This window comes from Lonchura striata, chromosome 4 (assembly GCF_050655825.1).
Source record: "Lonchura striata isolate lonStrDom1 chromosome 4, ASM5065582v1, whole genome shotgun sequence".
In the NCBI taxonomy this organism is placed as follows: Eukaryota; Metazoa; Chordata; class Aves; order Passeriformes; family Estrildidae; genus Lonchura; species Lonchura striata.
In genome coordinates, this window is record NC_140706.1 from 27,425,198 (window position 1) to 27,444,868 (window position 19,671).

The 19,671-nt window shown below is 36.5% G+C and overlaps 1 protein-coding gene across 16 annotated transcripts in view; it reads right to left on the bottom strand.

The window, feature by feature from the left end:
* CLOCK (clock circadian regulator) overlaps nt 1-19,671 on the bottom strand; it is a 64,221-nt gene that overhangs the window by 40,024 nt on the left and 4,526 nt on the right. For 4 of the 16 annotated variants that reach the window (XM_021530448.4, XM_021530288.4, XM_085577873.1 and 1 more), the window contains exons 2-3: nt 13,901-14,002; nt 11,721-11,807 (exon numbers count right to left, since the gene is read on the bottom strand). The exons of 1 other annotated variant lie outside the window; for it this stretch is intronic. The gene's annotated coding sequence lies outside the window, so the exon portion shown is untranslated. Of the gene's footprint in view, nt 1-11,507; nt 11,629-11,720; nt 11,808-13,900; nt 14,003-19,671 lie in introns of all 16 variants that reach the window. 11 more of the 16 variants (XM_085577879.1, XM_085577883.1, XM_085577882.1 and 8 more) reach the window with 8 other exon arrangements.

Below are 19,671 nucleotides of genomic sequence, written 5' to 3' on the forward strand. Positions count from 1 at the left end.
CTCATGTTTGCTACTGAAGCACTTTTGGTAAGAGGGTAAGTCCAAGAAGCAGCCGACAGGAGAGATTAAATGCCTATTAGAAGGCCTGTAATGGTCCTAGTTAGCGATATCACCAATTTAGTTGAGTTATAATGACCTCTCAAAGAGTGCATACTATTTGTGTACCATCATATACAGTCCACAGCAGCTACAAGAGGCTACAGATCACCCTGAGTAGCAGAAAACATGACAAGAGAGGTGAAGACAGGTTAAGTTCTTAGAAATGGTTTGTCACACAGATGTGCCCTGGTCTACTCCCTGACAAGGTAATGGACCTAAACAAGCTGCTCAAACAAATATGTTCAAGAGTCACTGCAAATAAAATTTTCATAGAAAAATGAATTATGAGGATGATGGGAAAAGGCAATTCTCTCCTGCATGCTTCACGTATGACTGTCTCACCATCAAGAGAGAGATTTCTCTAGGACTTGGGACTGACCACAGTTTGTAATTTCCATTTCTCTAGCTCACAAAAAAGAAAACACTCCTTTGCTCCAGATCATTTTGGCTGATCTCTGCTTGACCAGCTGTTCTGCAGCCACTCTTCTACCTTTCTCCACAGTCTCTTTCCCCTTACTCAACACAGCTCCCTCCTGATACAGTGCAGCTCCCTAATCTTAGCCCAGACTGCAGTGAAGATGCATGTAAGAAAGCTCTAATAAGCCTCAGACCTGGGCTACAGTGATTACACACAGGTGGAGTTTTCCTGAGGGATGTGAATCAGTTGAGCAGTAAAGTTAGGCCTCTGGAGCTAGCCAATACCAACCCCAGGGAAACTGCCCTCTGGGACAAGGGAGAGCAACAGAGCTGGCAGATCTGTAAGGATGTCCTCCAGAGAGCACAAGAGCTAATGATCTCCAGGCACAAGAAATCAGGCAAGGAACACAAGAGTGTTGCAAGGATGAGAAGCGACTGCTGGCCAAAGTAAAGGGCAAGGCATAAATGCATCCCTCTACTCTGTCCCAGGAAAGGTATCCCAGGAAGAGTAGAGGGATGCAGCCCAGTTGTGAAGGAATGGGACGAGGAAGGCCATGGCAAAGCTGGAGCTGAACTTGACAAGGGATGCAAAGAGTAACATGAACATCTATAGGTATAATAATCAGGAAAGGAATGTCAAAGAAGGTGTACACACCCACTAAACAAGGCTGGTAAACTGGTAACAATGGATGAGGAGATGGCTACGGTACTCAACAACTTTTTTTTTTTGGCTTGCAACCTCCATCTTAAATGGATGGACTGCAAGACAGAAACTAGAGGAACCAAGTCTCTTCCACTGTAAGAGAAGATCAGATTCATGATCACCTGAGGAAGCTGATTATACATTAAGTCCATGACACCTGATAGATGCATCCCGGAGTCCTGAAGGAACTGGCTGATGTATTTGCACAGCCATTCTCCATAATATTTAAAAATTAATAGCAATCAAGCTAAGTTCCAGGTGACTGGAAAAAGGAAAACATTGAAACCAGATTATCTTTACAGTGCCTTCCAACATAAACTATTTTATGATACATTTGAACCTGGCCCACACTTGCCTATGTACCCCACAGATCTGGTCTCTGACTCACCAAACTGACTTCTCAAAATATCCTCAGACCTGCCACCTCATCAGGAATTCTCTAGCAATCTGGGCTCTTGGCCTAAGCCTGGCTTCCCTCCAGCTCCCTGGGAGTGACCAGGAAAGCACTCAGCAGGTTGCTAGGTATCTAATAATTGGTCCTTAGCTGTGGGGTACTGAAGCACTTACAAGGCTTTTTTTCCCTCCATCCCTTTCCAGGCTGCCTGTATTACCTTTGCCTTCCAAGATTCCACCTAACTACACCTCTAAACACCTAAGGTGTTGTTTATGTGCCTCCATCAAATTGCTAACAAAGATACTAAAATAAAGTGATACAAATTTTCAGAGTCGTCAATAAACAAACTCCCCAAATGAGAAAAACAAAAAGGACAATAAGAAATAGTACAAACCCAAGTTTATAAGATAAATTTGAAAGGCAGCATTTAAGAACCTAGCCACCAAAACCAGATGTTATTCTTCTGTAGTCTCATTTAAAATATTTTCTCTGTCATTTGTATACAGTTACTTACAAGAGACTCCCTTCCTTCAATAACAAAGCTGTAGGAGTGCATGGCAGAAATAATGTTTGCAAATCATGTGCAACTAGTCTGTACAAAAGAAGACAGTGGCTACACGTTAGCATCCCACTTGCTCCCATTTTTTTAAGGCCCCACCCTTCTTTGGCTCTCACTGAAGGTGCACACTCCTTTAGCTCTGGCCACACACTGAAGCAGATTTGTGAAACTATGTGTTTAAAAGAACACATATATCACACAGTTTTAATAAGAACAGAATAATAAAGAATGCTTTTAGAAGTGTGGCTCCATCTATCTTTGAAAATTGGCAGAGCTAAGAAGCAGTACCCCTCTATAAAGAGCAGTAATATCTTAGCTACATCTATCATTCCTGGTTTTAAAACATGAAGTAAACACCGTACCCTGGGTTAGACTTGAGTATGTGTTGTGTTTCCACATCTAAAATACAATATATATTTCATAATCAAGTCTGGCTTAAAAGTACACCTACGGTCCCTTTAAATGGTGCTCAACACAAAACCAGTACTTCACAACAGGTGCGCAAGTCAGGAGAAGCTAATTACTAACCTGTTAGTGTTACAATTCAAAAAGAAAAACTTTCACATCCCTATGTAAATCTCCATTTCTTTTAATGGAATGCTGGGAAGATAAAACCTGTAGTCAGCTAGCCAGTTGAAGAACAGATCCTAAATTAAAGCTCACTGTGCTGAGGAAAAAAGTGTTATAGATGGTCTAAAATCTGCAATCTGCTATTTTCTAACACAACCCTTATAAACTTAGCACAATTCACAATGAACAAATAAAATCCAGCTTCCTTCTTCCAGCCCTTAGAACTGAGAAGGCAGACAATTGACACGTTTTTTCCAGAAGTTCAAAAGGTGAAAAAATTCCATACACACATTCTGAAGTTTAAATTCCTACTGAATATTATAAGTATCCCATAAAATTATTTACTATGTACAAATAATTGTTTTTCTACAGAATAAAGTTATCAGACAATAAAAAAATCTTCACTTGATGATTTCTCAATATTAACAGAAACTTAAAGAAAATACTTTAAAATACACTATCAAGATATCTACCCTGGAGTTAAAAACACTTTGATATAATTAATCCAATTAAAAATGTGAATATTTATGAAATTGAGCATTATAAATTTTAGATGTTTTTATCAGACACAAATGTTAGTTTAACAATCATTTTTTGTAAAATGGTATTTCACATTTCCATCAAAGCAAAAATATTATGAAGAATCCTAACAAATCAAACCAAAGAAGAAAAATTTATTAAACATTTAATTCTGTCATGTGTCTCTCCTTCCTTCAAAAATATTCCTACACTGGAAAATAAACATGGTAATTCACCAAGAAATGAGACAGACTAAAGAATCAAACATTGGTTTTCCTATACCGAAATAATGAAAGAATAACAGATACAGAAAGTCAACTACTTTTTGAAAACTGTTCTGGAGAAAATTAACTTTCAATTTCAACAGACATAATTATTACACATTCAAAGCAAGATAACACCAAGGAAATTCTTCTTCCATTACATGCAAAATTGCTGTTTTGTGTTGATATAAATGCAAGCTTAAGTTTAGAAGTTGTTATTATTACTGCAACACTCCTGTGTATTTCCTGGTTACACTCGAAAAATTATAACAGTATTTTATTCATTCATGCAGGTCTCCTGCCCCTTTGTCCAACTTCTTGCTCACTGTTCTTGAGCCTTAAAGGAGTCATGCTTGAATACCATGGGATTCTTTCAAGAAGATCCCTGAAGTCTGTGGCTGTAGTCTTACTTGCTTCCCTGCTTCATCCTTGCCCTTTACAGTCCATAAAGGACACAGTTTATGAGTCTTAAATCAGTTTTAAGTGTCATCAAATTATTTTATATCATGAACTTACTCCTTAAAGGTACAATTAACTAGCACATCCAGAAACATCTTAACGCTTCTTAGTTATACCCACATGAAAAAGTGATGGGAGGGGTCAGAGGGGAACTGGCACACCAGTTCCAGACAACTAAAAAAAAATGCCAGACAACTAGATAAAATGAACTCGAGGGATTTTTGTAGGTGGTTTTGTTTTGTTGGGGGGTTTTTTGCTTGTTTTGTTTTGCCCTCTTTTCTTGGTTGATTTTCTCTATATAGGAGACAAATATTAATTCCTAACCCATGGTCAGGGTATTAACCTAGAATGTGGGAGAAGTAAGACTACTTCCTCTGAATCTGTCCACAGATTACGAATTACCACATGAAAGATAGCAAGAGCAATACCCACAGACCACAAAGGTAACTACATGGCTACAGAGACCAAGCACTTCACATCCTAGAAGCACTTTTACCAATCTCCTTGATCAAGCCAGAAGTTTCTGTAATGTTAGCCTTTGATCATTTCTCTGGCCACATTAAATTTCCTCTCTTCAGCTATCATTAATATGTGATCAGTCAACAGAGGCTAAAAAATGGTCCAGCCCCAAACTAACCCAAATATTGTTTCATTCAGCTAAATCAACTACATTTGTTTTACCATGACTGCTCAAAAGCTGTATTGGCACAGAGGAAGGGGAAGCAGCAAATCACCAGGTTAGACATCTTTTGGCAACAGTGGAATTTCATGCTGACGTATATCACGTGTTAAATCACAACTAGAGAGCAAAATTAGGAAAAACAAGATTCAAACTTGTGCTCAAAGAAACGAGCACTGTAGTTACTACCTGAGAAGCCTGCATCATATTTAAAGGACACATCTTTAATCTCCCATGCACTGCTGCCTCTCACATGACAATCCATGAGAAATTAAACTTCTGGGTAGAATGCAACTTATTCTTATATAGTGATCCAGACTCACAGGTCAGCTTCTGGATATGAAAACAAAACCAGAACTCAAATTACAGTCAATGGGAATCTCAAGCAAAATGTAAATATATATACCTGATGTGTTGCTTAGTTGTCAACCTATTTATCAAACAGCACGTTAATTAGCATGAACTTGGATGGTTTTAGGATGATCCTCAGTACAGATACTTATACAAGGATATTCCTCTAAATTAATAATCTGAAACTAAAAGAATTTGATGAATGATTTATATCAACAGTAGCTATTTGTAACACAATTGTGCAGGTATACCAAATGGACATTAATTTTTTTTTTAATTCACTACAGTTGCTAACAGCAACACCCAAGAACATATGACAGGTGTTTTAGAAAGCCAGTGTTTTATTTGAAACTTAATTATCTGTATCACATAGAAATGCATACATGTAAGTAAAACAGTTCTAAAAATATTTAGTGCTAGTCACCACTTTACTTTTTACAAGTTGATTGCACAATCCATGATCTGTGCAGCTGTGGAAGTGCTTCTGGTTCCTAAATTTCCCAGCATGTGTGACTCATGCACAGCTAAATTATTCTGTAAAGCTCTTGTGAAGAGTGGACAGTCTGCCTGCCTGAAAAATGGAGTAGGCAGTGTAACTCACTGGAAAGCATCTTCAAAATTAAAGAAGTGAGACTTCACATTTCCATAAAATGAGACAGTTGGAAAATTTTAAGCTACAACACTGAAGTGCAGTCCAAGTAAAAAAATACCCAACAGGCAGCTCCTCCTCCTCCCTACCTCCACCCACCACTTTCCCCAGAAGTCCTGCACATAATTTTGGAGACCACAAAGTGGTAACAAAAGGAAAACTAATGAGGTAGCTGAAAAAGGGACAAAACAAAATACAGGAAGCACTAGCAGATGGTCATTTCAGTGTATTTCCACTGTAAAAGAAGAGCAGGTTTGGGACCACTTGATGAAACTGCTATGGGACCTGATGAGATGTTGTTGCCATGCCACTCTCCATCATATCTGAAAAGCCATGGCAGTCACACAAAAACCCTGTTGACTGGAAAAACCGAAACATCAGTCCTATTTTTTTAGAAAGCAAGAAATGAAGATCTGGGGAACACAGAACAATGAGTCTCATCTCTGTGTCTGGAAAGATCATGGAAGCAATTTTAAGGCACATACAACACAAGCAGGTGATCAGAGACAGCCAGCACAGCTTTACTAAGGGCAAATTGTGCCTGACCAATCTGGTGGCCTCCTATGATGGAGCAACAGCTGACAAGGTGAGGACCAACCAATGTCATCTAACTATAGACTTCTGTAAGAGTCTGATGTGGTCCCACACAAGACCCTTTTCACTACATTGGAGAGACACAAATTTAAATGGACTATGTCCAGATCAAGGCCAGTGACAAGGGGTGACTATCCAGCTCTCACATCCAAAACACAAGAAAGACATGGACCTGTTAGAGCAGGCTCAAAGGAGGCCACAAAGATGATCAGAAGACTGGAGCACCTCTCCTATGGAAGACAGGCTGAGAGAGCTGAGGTTCTCCAGCCTAAAGCAGAGACGGCTCCACAGAAACCTCACTGCAGCCTTCCAGTACTTGAAGGGGACTTCTAAGAAAGAGGGAGAGCAATTTTTTACACAAGCAGACACAGAACAAGGAGCAACAGTTTAAAACTAAAAGACCAAAGATTTAGATTAGATATTTGGAAGGAATCCTTGATTCAGAAAGTGGAACAGGTTTTCCAGAAAAGTTGTGGATGGTCTGTGCCTGGAAGTGCTCAAAGCCAGGTTAGATGTGACCCTGAGCAACCTGATCAGGTGAATGGCATTCCCTATTCATGGGCGAGCGGGACTGGAACTAGATGATCTCCAAGGTCTCTTCCAAACCAAGCCTATGATTCTATCCAAAGAATATGTGGCAAAACATACGTCTGTATTAGCATGTTAACTATTATATTCCTACAGCTAACAAGCTTTAAAAGAAGAACTATTTTCTAGAATTACAGTAGTGTCTGCCAGATCCTTCAGTTTATCCCTCAATACAACTACCTGTTGCTGAAAAAACAAACTTATACTGTAAAAAGATCCTCAAAACTATACTTGCAGAATTCCAGATTTTAATTTCACTAAAGAAAACACTGGAGTTACTCTTTTGTCAGAACTTTCAACAGAAGAATCTGGGCTCAACTGGAATTACAGTGATTGCAAGACTTGAGATAAAGGACAAGTATTTCATATACAAAACCTTAAAAGGGAAAGGGGACAACCCCCTCAAAAAAACCCCAAATAAATAAACAAACAAATCCAACCAACCAAACCAACATAACACAACTCCCAAAAAAGCAACAAACCAGAAGAGTTTTGTAATTGATACAGAGAGGAAATAACTCTTGTTTTGGCTAAAGAACAAATAAAACTAAGACAAAAACAAGTTTGGTTTTATTTTCCCTATAAACTTTTGGAAGTCAGTAACCACTTTGGGTATAGATGCTAAGTATCTTTTTACTACCCTGCTACAAGCAAAAATCGAATGAAATTGAACCAGCCAGCATCTAGTCATATTGGACTTGTTCAGGTAGAAAAGATGACACATTATTGAAGCAAAAGACAATAGTGCTGTATGAGCTAAACAGAAACAGCAATGCAGCAATATGAAAAAATTATATAAAATCAACTCCAAATTTAATTTAATTTACTGTCATCATTTTGCATATATTCTTATAAGGAAATAAAGGAAGAGTAACTTTACTTAATTCAAATATTAGAGCACTGAAGACAACTGAATTTCTGATTGTTCAGGAAACAAAGCTCAAAGAAAAGTAGTTTAAAGTAACACTAACATTTAACATTTTTAACAGTCTGTGTTTCTAAAACATTATCTATTTATGTAGATAATTAATTTTCTCACTTTTTCTTCATTCTCCTGAGCAGTAGAAGCATGCACTCCCTCCTCTGAAACTTTCAGAGCTTGTCCTAAGCTAAGTCCTGAAAACCTACAGAAATCACCTTCTGAGAGTCACCAGAGAAACAGCAAAAGACAAATAACAAATTCCTTCTTCTCATATATCAGTATCATCTTCAAAATATTGGCTCCAGTCAATTTAATTGCAAATTAAGTTGATTAATTATGATGAGAATATTACTCTTCAGTCATAGGGAATTTTTATAATGAAGGCTTTTAATACATTACAAACTAATTCAATGCTCATAGCAAAATTCTGTCATGTGTCTCCCATTCCTTCAAAAATACTTTAAGATCACGATATCGACTGAAAAACACAACGTATCAGGAAATTCTACACCAAGCTCTTAAAAACTTTGCAGCTACAATATTTAAGAATTTTCAGGATTAGATTAAGGGTGGAGAAAAGGTCACAAACTCAGCAACTTTTTCTATTTTGGAAATTCAGATTCTATCCTGACATCCCACATAAATCCTACAAAGTTTCAAATGAGTCCTCAAAGTTATTTCTGCGAGAGCTACTAGTCCTTTTAACCATCTATAATATCCAACATAAAAAGCGTATCAACTACTTAGGACCACACTTGCTACATTTGTGTAACTTTAATCTCCCTTCCTCAGTTTTTTAATTTTATCCTCTACAATTCCCAAATTTTTCTTTCACAGAACATTATTTCTGTGTACCAAGATACTTGTTTTTGACTGCTTATTTCCTTGCCCCTCAAAGTCATCTCTGCACTCTTAAGATCCCAACATTAAGGAACATTCCCTGTCTGACCATTCAGGAGTCACTCTGGCAGTCACTCTCACCATCAGAGACTTTCCCTGCTGGAAATCAAGGCCCCTTCACAGTGGGTGGTTCTATCCCTCATACAGCTCTTTGCTCAATTAACAAAACCTGATCATCCAGCACCTAAGTCCCTAAAAGCAGCACAAAGAAATATTTATAAAAATATTATAGCTATTTCAATTTACAATTAATGTATCAGTTATCAAAAGCCAAAATTACAATTAGGTTTAATTTAATTCCCTTCTGCTCACTACATTGTGAGAATAGTTTTAAAGACCTAGGATCTTGCTAGTGGCCTATGAAGCAATGGTACTGAGGAATGGGACACCAAAAGTTATCAATATTCACAAGAAATTCTGAAACTAACATGAATTTTACATTCAGTCCATGTGCTAACAGGGTAAGGAAAATAGCTGTATTGTACTGAAGCACACATTAAAGCTTGAAACAGTTTGCTTATACTAAACTCACTAAAAAAAACACAAACAGAGCACTTCCACATAACAGTGAAATATTCTTAAGGCAAGATTACATAATGAGGTAGTCTTCCGAACTTACTGGCTTACAACTCACATTTTGACTCTCAACATTTTTCCTCATTTTAAATTGAGGCTTATATATCAATTTTGAACAAATTAAATAATTCTGCAAATAACTGTTTTTATTAAAGCCAGTGATTTTTTTTCAGACAGTTTCAAATGCTGCTGCTACTTATGCTGTTACAAGCTTAATAGTTTCAGGTGGATTTTAATGATTATATTAAAAGACTGTAAGTTTAAACATCCCTATCAACAGAAATTTATTTGAATGTTGGAAATTTTCTGGAAAAAATGCTCAAAGCCAAAGTCGAGATTCTGCAAAGACCTAATAAACAAGAAACATAGCTTAATTTAGTACTAATTACTGGCTTAGATATGTGAGATATTACACTACAGTTAAGCATGTAAAAATCTTGGGAAACTCTGAACTTAAAATTTAACAGGGCAGATGGAGAGTACTCTTTCAACTGCTATTTCAAGATAAAGCTATTTAACACCAGCACCTAAATATTACTCAGATTTTCAACACCTTAACAACTGAGGAATTCATTCCAGGCCAAAAAATCTGTCATGATTCATGACAGCTAAAAGACCAAAAAGAGTAATAACTGCAAAAACTTCCAAAGACCATCTCTTTTTCATTTTTTGTCTTGCTGTTACTTAATGATTGCCATAAAACACTGGTCTTGGGGTTTTATCAATGTAGATGAGCAGCTCAAGCAAAACATTTGGCATGGGAAGCATACATATTTTCAAATTCTATATAAAAATTTTAAAATTAAATGAAACAGAAGACTCCTCTGTTTAACAGTTTAAAAATATAAGCAAACTAATCCATCAGAAAATCCATCAGAATTATAAAAGGCAGTTATGATTTAGTCATTTGAACCACTGTCGTTTATAATATTTATGTGCTTCATAGACACAGTTTATATTACAAAAATTGAAAAAAAGTATTTCTGGCACTTCAAAATTTTTCTAAATCAGCAACCAAACTCATGGCTGGACTTGCAGCATAGATACATATCTTAGAGGTTCGCTGCCCTCATCTACTGACCTATAACCAAAGTGAACAAGTATGGCTCCGTCCCCATTAGAAAGTAATCTGAAACCGTAGAAATGGATCAGTAGATCAAAGCAGCTGGTCCTGACACTCCTATTCTAGCTGTTGAAGAGGGTTTATTTTGGATTAGATTTCATCTGGTCTCCAGAAGCAAACATCACTATCACATGGACCATTCAAATTTTTCCAGGAATTTCATGATTGATGCAGAACTCCATGTCCCTAGTAGAGAGTGAACAGTACTCTGCATCTACAGCATAACTCACAGACTAGTCTTCTGAGAAAGGAATGTAGTTCAAACACACTGAGCCAAGCAAGTGGTAAGGGGACACAACAGTGAGATTTTCTCCAAAGCCGTTTTAATAATCCAAATCACAATTGCAATGTATACATTGGAGTTATACCGTACCTTTTCAAACCAAACTAATCAAAAGAGATGTCACATCACAAACAGTCTACTTGATGGCACTGAAAGACTTCAGAAAAATTCCTCACAATTGAACACCAAAATCATGATGAAAGACCATTTAATGGCTTCCACAAAAAAATTTATCTCCTGTGCCAGAATTCAGCAGAAGACATAAATCTAGGTATCCCTACTCCTTAGGCTTCATTTCTCTTTTCTTTGCTTATTTACTTCATTTTTTATGTCCTGTTTTCTCACTCCAAATATTTTACTTCGCTTCTTGTTTCTACCTTATTTCTTTCAGCCTTTCTCGCATTTATTTATTCATTTCCTCCTATTACCTGTGCTATTAAATACAGTGAGGGAAAAGTAAATATTCTTGCATCTCTGAACTTTTAGACAGAAAAGCTGCTTTCTTCCTGATAGTATAGTCTGAGACAGGTTTGTAAGCACTACTACTGTCATTTAACTTGCCCTAACTCAAACAAAATCTAAAAGGGGTAAAGATGATCGTGGGCTTACTGCAGTAACTCAGACTGATCTCTAAATCCTGTGTTAATCAACTATGGGAATTGACAAAAATCAGATTAATGACACAGGAATATTAGTCTATCGTAAGACTGAAATTAGCCTGGTTCTGAACATCATCTCAGAGAACAGCCCCAGGAACAAAGAAATACTAAGGGAAGCTAATCAAGGAATCTATGGAATGCAAGAACTTTAATAAAGAAATACTAGATAAAATACATTTGGTGTATACACAGCTTTTTACCTTAGATGTAAAAGCCAGGAATATATTGCTTAATCTCTGGTCTTTATTTTCTGTGATGTGTAATTTATGTAATACTTTAATCCTCTAGATTTTAGGTGATATGCCAGAGTTTCTCCTGGAACTGTAAATTACAAATAGGATTTTTTTAACCTTTTTTTTCCGCATACAATTAATTCATTAGTTGCTTAGAATAACCAAATTATTCAGACTCACCTAGTTTTACTGATGTTCAGTATACAAGATCCAAATAAATTTCCAGAAGATTTCGCAAATGAAAGAATGGGCTTCTCTCTACATTTGCTATATTAGATGAAAACAAAAAAATCAGATCTCTTTAGAGCAATTCTTAAAGAAAAACTGCATTTTAAGAAAGACAACACTATATAAATTTTCATATGTACATAATCTGAAAGTTTTAATTATATTATATTGCCTTTCCATTTCAGAACAAATATGGTCTTCATGTTTTAAAAATTTTACTTGAAAAGCAGTATCAAAGATGCACAACTTTTAGAGGTTTTCAGGATGCTAAAAAAGTATTTCATACCTTTTAACCACACACACCTGCACTGTCCAAAAAGATCAATTTTATTATGATAAAATATTGATCTCGTGAATATTAGAGTAGCAATAAAGAGAAAAAGCAAAGAATAGAGAAAAACTGAATGAAAAAAACTGACAACAGTTATGAAAATATGCTGCTGAAGCAGAATTTGAAGGACCAAATCAACAGCACATGCATGATAATGTTAAGGAAAAGCACAAAGAGTGCAGAAGAAAATAATCTTACTCAGTGTTAGTATCTGACATTACAATGGAGGCAAGGAGATTAGACCTGTTTACTTCTCACAGTCCAGTCAGAACATGCTCAGTAGCCCTGTCTGCTTATGACTAAAAGGATTTGGAACATATCTACCTCATCTGATTTGGACAGATGAAATGGATTTAGGAAATTCATTGAACTGGCACAAAACATATTTTCAGAAATCTATCATGCTGCCTAATGTAAGTGGGACAGCAGAAAAAAGTATTGCAGCATAACGATTTGTTTCTCCTAAAACCTTCAGTGCTTGCTCCGGCATATGCAGGTGCTTTACTTTTCCAGTGGCAAGATTTTCATTGCATTTTGCATCAAGAAAACAGTATGTTCTTCCTTCTAAACTTATTCTTGGTCACAACCTGATGTTTGGTCAAATTTTAGGTGAAGAAGACATATAACAGTAACTTAAGTCTTAGTAAATTATAAGCAACCAAAACCAGGGTTCTGGAACAGGAAGTGTCAAGCATCATTAACTACAAGTACTGGTGCCTGTGATTCCATTCATGACCATACTTCATGTATGACCAAGCACCTCTGATGCATTAAACGCCACTAGGAATACAGGAAGGCTTTCTGCCAGCAGGACAAAATAATCCCATTTCAGCAAGATTGGCTCAATGTCAGTTCTATACACACAGATCAATTTATTGGGTTTTTTTTTCCCCAGTATAAAAGTGTATGTTTTGACCCAGTCAAAAAAACAACAGAACATTTGAAAAATAACACCTACTTAGAAAGAGAAAACATAAAAACACATGAAGTCTACAGCGGGCCATGGTCATGATCCTCATGATATACTGAATCAAAATCCCTTTGTTGCTCAAAAGTTGAACCATAAATAAAATACCCTGCTGTTCTGTGCTTCTCTCTGTGTGATACACAAAGCAATCAGCAACCTAATTGCAAGCTACAACATGGACAAATCTTGCAAAGATGAAAATTTGCACCTCCCAGCCCATCCTCAGCTGGACAGTACAGTGTCCAATCAAGGAAGCAGGGAGAAGCAACCCTTCCATAAATAAGGTGACATGTGAACAGATACAGTGGTACTTGAACCCATTAAGATGCATTTTTCTGTTATATCCTTACATGAATGGGTATTAAGTCACCTCAATAAGAGCATATATCAAAAAACAAAAATCCAAAACAAAACAAACACCCCACACCACACAAAAAATCCAAACAAACAAACAAAAAAACACTCAGAAAAGCAGTGAGCATGGCAGTACATATGCTCATTCACTGCAACACAGTGAGAGATATTATTTAGTCCCCAGAATCCACATGCCAAATTAGCATGCTGCATTGCTGAGGACAGTGCCTTCATACAATCTGGGTTTTTCTTCCTTCTACATTCCAAGGCAGCTCAGGTATAGTTCAGTTGTTTCATTCCATGCTACAGTGTACAGGATAAAAGCTTATAAAAAGCTTATTTGAAGTTCATTCTTGCCCACACACACCATTAATTTAAATCTCAAATTGAAGTGGAATGTCTACCTTGCCTGAGGTTGAAAAAGTGTTGTTTCTGTTTAAAGCATTACTGTTCTAGTAGCAATAATATCTACATACTTACTTAAATTACCTAGAAATACATTGTTCCTTGTAGAGTGGGTGGGTAGCATTAGTAGTTCAAATGTGATGTCATCTGAGTAAAAGTATTCTTTGGCACTGTCTTCTGAAAAACAACAAAAAACCCCATAGTTTAATGCAAATTAATCTGTTCGAAAATCTTTTTGTCAATGAGCCCTTGATTATTCTGTTTTCTCTCCTGCCGTTTCAGTAATTTAATATGCATCTTTAAATTGTAAAAAAAATCACTTTCTAATTTTTCTATTCAACAGAATGATGTAAATACTTGTAAAGGAGAACTTCAACATTGCACATCACCTTTTACAGAGCACTGTCTGAAATCCAAACCCATGAGACAAATGCAATAGCCCAATGGTAACATGAAATTTACAGATGTAACAATGTCTACAAAACATTAATATTACAATTACTGCATTGGATTGTATTATACCTTGCAGAACATTAATAATACACTATTCAAACTTCTGGAAAGAAACTGCAGCAATAAAATCTTAACTGTGTGTACTATGGTTCAAACAGGACACATGAATATCTCAGAACACAACCTGAAACTCCCAGAAAACACAGCACACAACAGCACGAGACTCCTCTCACTGATCAAACTCCCCTCACTAATCAAACTCTCCTCACTAATATAAAACCAATTTCATTAAGATGTGCTGAGCAAAAGCTAACAATGCAACAGAGATTTTTATACATGAACACTCTACTTATTCAATGAAGAAAGAGCTCCCCACCTGCTACAGATCATTAATTCTCTATTCCTACACACCATGCTGTATTTTAACATGCCAACCTGGTAATACCATCTAACTGATGATAATCCTGCTGGAAAAATCTACTCCTAATGACCCACTGTTGCTATTTTCTATTCAGCACTCCCATGTGGCAAAGCATATCCTTTAAGGCATACCTAAATCTATTCTCTTCCATTGTATGCAAGGATTGATGGATTTCCTTTGACATAAAATAACCAAAACAAAGTAACTTCTAAACTCCTGTTCTTTATCCCCTTGTCCCCCAGTACATATAACATAGAAAGAAGAAGCTGGCAGCCTGGGGAAGAAGAATGTCAATGTTTGAGGAAGATCTACTGCCAAGTCTAATGGGATAAGAAACTCAGACCACTATCACCTACATATCTATTTTTCTAAGTGGTCAAATGAAATATGAAATGTTAGAAATCAATTATTTGAATCAAATACCAGCAGGTAGACAAGAAATGGCAAACTATATTCTACAGGGCAGGAAGTTAAGATTTTTTTTAAAATCTATGCCAGTTTATGAAAGATTATTTTTTATTCCTCTGTTGGCAACATAAAGTTTAATGTAACTCAATCTAAACCAATCACAAATCTAATTGTCTATATAAAGTCACTACAAACTTAAGTAATTTGGAAAAGCTATTTCAGTTATTTTAGTGAAAAAAGTTTGTGATCCTTTTGACTTAGATAAAATGGTAGGATGTCAATCACCATTGATGTTAAAAACTTCTATAACCCCACTCTCAATTGTATTGAAATTCATATGAAGTCCTCCAGCTTGTAGAAAAATAGTGTGTAATAGAAGGTAGTGACAGAGCAAGAGGAATTCCGGAGATGAAGTTTTCAGGCACAGGTGCCTGTTGTTTTGCTACTCAATTTAAAAGCAAGTTCAAATGACAGGTAAATTTCTTAAATAGTTTAAAAAAAAAATCTTAATACTAGAATTTATGTCCTAACCTCTCTGTCAAACGATCAAAACAGCATATTCTCAAATTCTTTTACTGTCTATTTTTTTTTCTTCTGAAGAGTTAACCCATCAACATAATTTTTAAGTTTCTAGAGATCTTTTTCCTGCTCTATTTCATAAAACTTCCTAGCTACTCTTCCTCTTGATCCAGACTACTTTCTGATTTCATAATGCTTTCCAGATCCTGCAAAATATTTTGCTTCTTTCCTCCAAACTTGTATATTATTTGGACTTGCTTTATGCTGTCTTATGCTTCTGTATTCTCTTATTACTCATTGCTGATCTATCTTATCATCTTCTTAGAATGAGAATTGGTTTAGTTCACTCACTATGACTTGCTTATTAACTTGAATCCTTGTCCCCCTTTCTGAGGTCATTGTCACCATTTTCTATGTCAGTGAAATTCAGATCACAAGCTTCTCAAGGCTGAAACTCTATCTTATTATCTATGAAACATCATGAAAAGCCTAGGGCAACACAAAATGTTTAGCTAATGCTTCTGAGCTGGAAAAAAAAAAGACTATAGAAAATATAGTAGAAGTAGAACATTTTAACAACACAAACACTTCCAGAAAAATATATGTAAAATTGCTGAGATGTTAGAGAACTATCAGTGGAACTACCATATTACCTCTGAATAGTAGTTCTCAAACACACAACTGCTAGCAGTAGCATGATTACACATAATGGATGTTGCTGCTGTGGATGGCAAGAAAACTTTATTAAATCACATTACTACAGTAAAACTGTCAGGAAAGTGTGTGTGTGTATGTGAGAGAGAGAGAATCTGCATTTCTCTTCTGACAGTTCTTGGAAGCTGTGATTCATGCTGCTAGTTGCTTTTCTACTCACAGTAGAGGAAAACCCTGTTTCCTTTGGAGTATTTGTTGTAACTATGAAAACTACTTTAAAATAAGCACAAGTCAAAAAAACCTATAATTGCAGTCTGCTATGATATTTTTTAAATGAACCATTTTAATACTTGAAATCAATAAATTAAAATTTGTGAAGATTATGAGGCTTGACAAGTATATTTCATATTATACAGCAGAGAATTCTCTAGAAATGAAAGCAGCACAAGCTAATAAAGTTTTCTTCACTTTTACCATTACTAAGATTTTCAGTTTTTCTAAACTAACCAGCAGGACATCCTACATTTCTCTATTAAGACTTAATAAAAATCTCCAAGTTGATTTCAGTCTGCTGTTTATTATGATTAATAAATAATGCAAATACAGGCATACAGACCAGACAGGAAAGAAGCTGAGAAATGCCATTCTCGACATAAATTCAGTTCCTGCTTTTCAACAAGTAACTCTGTGTTACAAGACACAGGAGTGGGCTTACTGGAAATCTGATTTGGAAAATACTGTCTTTTGTTCTTATGCTGACAAAAAAATATTATTTTACGATAGTGTCATAGTATGATATTGTTGGTCCCTCTCCCTTTCCAAAATAGCCCAATATTCTTCCTGTCTCCTCAAGCCCTGATGACACAACTCCTGCTCTCCTATCCAACACAGACCCAAGTGCATGCTGAAAAAACAGGTCAGTACCAAAATCCCACTGCATTATGCGTCTCTCAAGAGAGGGCAGTGACACATTTCTCTCTACCCAGCTTGCCCATTTTCCCAAAATCTGTTGTAACATTACAGTCTGTGATTTCCATCCCTCCTACAAACATGGCTACAACTAATCAACTATTTCAAAAGCTACTGGTGAATATATAAGGAAAGAATGAGAGAAAACAAGGAAAAAGCACAAATCACATTTTCTTAGGAAATCAGGCTTTAAAAAAGGCAACTCCCTACAGCTTTTAATCGAGGAAAATTTCCTAGCTGTTTATTGAGCCAAAGAAATAAGCAGCTCTTGGCAACATACTTTTTATCTTTTTACAACTTCAAATACAGGTTTCAAATTAAGCTTTGGGGAATTAAGGTGGGGAAGTTACCACATGAAACAAGACAGTTTTCTTCTCCTAATGTATCTTGAGGTTTTTGGATGACTGGTGAAAATCCAAGCATTTAACATATCTCTAGCAAGAATAATCTGAAAAATTACATGCCTTCTACCTTTGCACACCAGCAGGAGTCTACATTCTCTGTATTCACAACCATGTTCTCAACAGCAACCTCTAAACTCTTGGAACACTGTTCTGCCAAGGTGTGCGTCAGTAATAGGCAAAACTCAGCAGGCAGTCACTGACATTACATTTAACATGCAATGAAATAGCCACCAAACACTTCAAATGCCCTTAAATGCCAGAAACTATTACTAACTACTTCATTAAAAACTTTACTCAAACATAAAAATGGAGACTTCTGTTTTATTTGTAACAACAGAAGGATTCTCAGAATTTGAAATATTAAATTAGTTGTATCAATGTGTTTTGAAGTACCTTTTTATTAGGCAGCTTAGTACCTCATACTTTCATTAAGATCGCAATTTAAGATGTAAAAATATATATATTTCCTCAGCGTTTCTAATGTACATTAGGAAACTCACACATTAACCTCCCACAGGAACCACTTCTTACCAGCCAGCCCAGCCTCTATGTTCACAAATACTTGCCCCAACGAACAAAGTGCTGAAACCTTCTGTAGATCTACTGGTTCAGCAGATAATGATATGCTTATGGGATCTGGATCATTCTTCTGCAAGCCATGGAGATACACTCGCAAACTTGTGGTGCTGCAAGCTAAAAACTCTTGTAGATGAGGTCACTAGCAATACTACTCCCTGCTACAAAGTACTTAAAATTCTGACATCATCATGATGATCAGCCCATTCCCAGGTATCCTCCTTTTCTAAGTGTCCCACAGAAAGACCACTGTTATGCAGCGTGGGTAGCAACTTCTGTGGCCTGCTCTGGCTGTAGTAGACCACAAAGCAGCACAGGCTTCACTAAAACAGGGCACAAAAAGGGGATTCCATACAAAAGGATCTACAAAATGGATCTGCAATTCTTAAGTACCAAAGCCAGAAAGAGTTGCATAATTCAGCAAGATTTTTTCAGAAGTTAACAGAGATGCAAACTATGTAAGTAACAAGTGAACACAGTATTTTGCCTTCAGCTGTTTCTGGAGGCCGAGGACATAGGTAAGGTTAGTACTCACAATCCTGGTCCCTGTCCTTGTCATGCACACAGTTAAGCTTTTCCCCTCAAAGCAGGAGTAATATATTCTTTGAACATGCCAGCAGGAGGAAAAAGATGTGCTCTCATTTTGTCCAGCAGCACAGGTTTACAGCATAGATCACAGAAACTGGAAAGCCAATCTCTAGTCTACCAAACAGGGTTTAAACCCTAGTATCTCGGCAGGCTCTGCATCACACTGGGAAGATGCATCAACTCCTAACTTTTCATTTCAGTGGCAATTTTCAGAATATGGAAGCAAAAATAAAAAGTAAAGCTTTACTGGACAGAGCAGCACCAGAAGTACCCATGCTTCTCCAGGGCAGCAAACAAGACATGTAATTCTTGCGTTCCAGTTTGTAACGGCATTCAACATTTTAAATGGAACACAGGCCAGAATATAGGCATTTATAAAATCTCCTTTTCCTCCAAGAAAACAAATGTCCTACTATAACTATTTAGCCCAATTAGACTTTACTCATCTTGTCCACAAGGAAAAGTGGGGTTCCAGGCTTTGGAGTTTTGTTGGTTTGTTGTTTATTTTGGGCGTTTCTTTTTATTAACAGGAGGTATGAACAAAACCTCTTCCTCCTCACTCCTTTGTGCTTCTGAACAAAAGGGAGAGTCACCACAAGGTTTTGGTCCAAGTCCAATTCCATAGGTGTGCCTGAGGTGTGGTTTGAACATGCCTTTGAACAAGTGAAGGCCTAATTTACAGATTGCCTAATTTATGAATAGTAAACAGATTTAGATGCCAAGATGCTGGGTTATGATAAGATTCTGGAAAATATGAATGAGAACAAAATTTCAGCGTTCAACTTTGGAAAAATTTACTAGTGAAAACTTAGAAACCTCTAATAGATACCAATTTTATCTGGGGCTGAACACAC